This window comes from Andrographis paniculata, unplaced genomic scaffold (assembly GCF_009805555.1).
Source record: "Andrographis paniculata isolate CXL003 unplaced genomic scaffold, ASM980555v1 Contig54END, whole genome shotgun sequence".
Classification (NCBI taxonomy): Eukaryota; Viridiplantae; Streptophyta; class Magnoliopsida; order Lamiales; family Acanthaceae; genus Andrographis; species Andrographis paniculata.
Window position 1 is genome coordinate 403,859 of NW_026137589.1, and position 4,246 is coordinate 408,104.

A 4,246-nucleotide genomic window follows, 5' to 3' on the forward strand; every position below is an offset into this window, starting at 1 on the left:
TCTTTTCAATTTTATTTTTAATAAAAAATAAGGGCGCCGTGAGTGGCGCCAATTATTTCATAAAAATAAGAAAATAAAAATATAGGAGTCTAACACGGTGCCTAAAAGTTTTTATTAAAAGATAAAAAGAGTGTACGGAGAGGTGCAAACAACTGTGTGTTACTTTATAGTTATATTTTTTAAAAAAATTAAAAATAATAATATGTGTTTAAAAAATATAAGAAGAGGAGCTGATGTTTTCGCTTCTACAGTAATATATTTTATACATGTGAGGTGCGGAAAATTGCGCTTTTGTTTTAATTTTTTTCGTAAGGTGTGGATAGTTGCGGCTTTCTTTTAATTTTCTTTTTCCAAAAATACATAAGGCACAGAATATTGCACCTTCTTCTGATTTTATTTTATTTTTTAAGAGTTTTAGTAAGGCACCGAAAGTTGTGCCTTTGTTTTAATGTTTTTTTTTTTTTTTAAATATACATAAGGCACCGAAAGCTGAGCCTTTCTTATGATTTTCTTAAATAAAATATAGGTGTAATACATAAATGCATATTTCATTTATTTTCTACAGAGAGGAAAGTTTAGCGGATGAGCAATGGTAGCGGAAAAGCAAGCTACAACGTCCATGATGGCCGCGGCCACCTCGCCGAAAGCTCGCTACGGAATTGATTACTAGCTGAAGAGCCGATCTTGATTAGCACGGTAATCAGCATTCTAGGCTTTTTTGTCATTGTTTGATTGATTCCTGTGGCGTCAAGGTATGTGGTGAGGAGAAATTTGTTGGGTATGACACTAATAAGAAGGGCACAACAGATGGATCCATTGAGTATGAGTTTAATTAGCTTAAATCTCTTTTTCTTGAGTTTTAATTTTCAGTTCTAATTTAGGAGATGTGTGTATGTTGAAATTTGATCTGAATTTTGTGTGCAATTACCATAATATGTTTAGGGGAACTTCTGCTTGCATTGTCTATTCGAGAGAGGGATCAATTCTCATAGTTCATCACAGAAGGCTTCACTTCATATTGTAAGCGGAAAGAGACAAGGTATTGGCATTCAAGTTTTATTGCGAAGCTATTTTAGTGGTCCTATTTTGCGACTTTACTCCCTAAAGAAGTCTATTATGTTTGTTCTTGCAACTGAATCTCCTGATGAGCCAAACCAATTCAAAATTCTGACTATTGGCAAAAACATGACTACTAATCAAGCAATGTCTGCATCAACTAATAAAGCTAAAAGAAATGCTAAATCTGTTCAATCGACCATGTGACATCTGATAGCGAACATTTTTTAAGAGGCACAAATTAAGGCTACACAACTAAGGCAAGATAAACTACTACAATAATTTTTAACAGTGTTTAGTGCATTCGGATTATAGATTGAATTGTAGTTTTGACTAGGGCGTGTCTAGTTTGTAGGTGTGTTTGTAAGATATTAACTTCTCTAAGTTTTACAACATTTGGTAATGTGTTCTTCATGACAATAATGCGATAAGATAAATGAACTAATCGATGCACCCTGGAATTTTTAAGTTATGTCCTTTTTGGCAGCATAATCTTGTTTGCTACTTTAACAGACAAGAAGAGATTAAATTAAGAGTTGAATAAATAGTTTGGTGCATAGTTGAATCGATTTCAACATAAATTTAGAAGTTCCAGTAAACTTAAGTTCATGCCTTAAGCCCTATACTGGTTTCTTTGCACTTAAAATGCTTTGGTGATTCTCAAAACAGATTCTGGAAAATACTTTCTTTGTTTGACTCAGTGTCGAATTCAAATATTTATTTTTTGGAAAATTCGAGCCGATCTGTAATACCCCGTAAAATAATTGCCGGAAGTTTTCCGGAGTCGGACAAATTTTATTTTGGGCCTAATATTATTATGGGCTTTTAGTGTAAGAAATTAAAGAATTGGGTTTAAATTAGGAGTAAAAATTGAATTTGGGCCCAAGTTGGGTAAAATAATTAATAAAGGCCTAAGTATTTTATGTTTAATAAAAAAATAAAATAAAATAAAATAAAAAAAGAAGGAAGGATCAGTAGCATGCACGCCGCCGCCGCCAACCGCTTCTTCTTTCTGGAATTCTTCTTCTCCAAAACTCTTTCTTTTGGTCTATTCTCTTGAAATATGTGGGATTAATCTTAGATAGATGATATGTTCTAATCCCTAGACCCCTTCTATTGATATTTTTTCAAAATTATTGTCAAAAGGGTTTGCCCTAAAAGTGTTAGATTTTGCCAATTTCTTTTAGAAAGTTGATTATAATGTAATCTAAGACTTATGTGATGATTCTTATTGTATTTTAAATTAAAAATCATAGAATTTATGGATGGGTTTGAAACCCTAGTTTTTCCCTAACCTAGTTATAATTTTAGGAAAAAGATTTACAATTATATTTAAATATTATGATTTTTTGAGTTAGACCATGCCTGTTGTGATTGACATATTTTTCGAATGTTTATTTGGCGAAATAAAGTGAGATTATAACGAACTTGTTGGGTCTAATATCCTACTTTTTCATGGTTAAATGTTGACAATTGAAATATTTTGAGTTTAAAATACTCTTTTTGAAATTTTCCTAATAGCATGTTGAGTATTTGATCAAATTGGTAATTGAGACTACCCGTCGAGTCCGATCAACTCGTCGATTGTTTGGATGATAAGGCATAGCCTTCCACCTTTGTATCTTGCAAACACGTGAGGGTATACCGGTATTTTAGGATAACTAGCTAACCTTGAACTAGATCCCGAATGGGCTAAGTCGAGGGATCGAAATGGCGGGTTCCCTTTTTGGGTGATTCCGAGGTGCCTGTCATTCATGATGAAAAGGTCTTTAGACCGTCATCTGTGATGGAGGGATGGATTGCATACAATCCCCTCTTGGTATGTTATATTGGAGACTAGAGGGTTGTGGGCCGTATGACGCCTATCGCAAACTAATAAAAAATTGATTTACGTGTACTTTGGATTTCGAACCCTTATGTACACATTGTGGAGTATTCCTTGAGGGTTGTGACCTTATGGTTATTATGTGAAACTATGTGACGTGTCATATGAAGCAATAAAGTTGGAAAACCGGGTCGAGCCGGCCCTGATTAAGGCCTAGTGGAGTTTTCTTCGTGATGTGCTCATCACTATTATTTGAGAATGAAAATGAGATATAAGGGAGGCGCTAAAAGACTCGTGTGTGTGAGTTCCCCTTATGTGATACATGTCATCTTATTCAATTATCTTATTCAAATGATTTTGTGGCGTATTAATTTATCTTCGATTAATTGCGCTTAGTCAACCGTTGTGTTGACCCTCTTCTTACGATCTTTTTGTAGGTGATCATGCTTCCGTTATACCTAAATGATGCATTCACGTCATATGATCCATCGGGGGAATTAAAACTACTTTACCTTCCAAAATGTTTTGAAATTCATTGATTATGTTTAAAGACTAATGCCTTTTGAACTTTTTCTAATTTATGTTTTTTATTCGAACTTTACTTATTTAATTGATAAGCCGGTGTGCTTTAATTCTAAATCCCTATTTAGTTGTTGGTATTTATTGTTTTAGCCTTAGCGCCACAACATAGGGCTCGTTGATTGATGAACAAGCCTTCCGGTGTGGTGTGGCGGTGACGCTCCGGTTTGAGCCGGCCGGGGTGTTACACGATCAGTGGTGGTTATTGAATACATTATTTTATATGATTTATTAGTAGTTTAGCCTCTTTGATGGCTTGCAGGTCTACAGAAATAACATCGAGATCCAGGCTTTATCCGAAATGTACAATAGGTCAATTTACATATACTTATACAACATAGGTGCACAATTGATTTCCGATATTCATTCTTGTAATGAATCTAGTTTTGTAATTATTTTCTGATTTAACCAATCACATTCTTGCTTCTAGAAACTATAACATTTTCCATGGAAGCTACAATACGGATACCCCTTCGATAAGAGTCAACTACCACATGAGAATCACTACAACTCTCTTTTTTATCCACCCCGACTTGCCATTGGTGCTAGACTTGGATTTAGCTCTCTACAAGGAGTAAGTCGGAATCCATCCACTAATTTATTCTTTGAAAACCTGATCAAAGGATGATGTTTAAGCTACGTAATGTAATACAATATCTATTGTTCTATGTATTTGGCTGACAAATGTCATGACAAAAAATTGGTGTTGTCATCTATTGTTGCTCTCCCATTGTTGATGGCATATGCTGGCCATACAAATATTGTTATACAAAAGGCTCTTGTTCC

The 4,246-nt window shown here is 34.4% G+C and overlaps 1 long non-coding RNA gene across 1 annotated transcript; it reads left to right on the forward strand.

Annotated features, from left to right (window-relative positions):
* The first annotated feature begins 568 nt into the window (after positions 1–568).
* LOC127255817 (uncharacterized) lies at positions 569–3,710 on the forward strand. The gene is made up of 3 exons (XR_007839719.1): positions 569–696; positions 943–1,039; positions 3,319–3,710. It is a non-coding gene; the product is annotated as an uncharacterized LOC127255817 (long non-coding RNA).
* Positions 3,711–4,246: the final 536 nt, after the last annotated feature.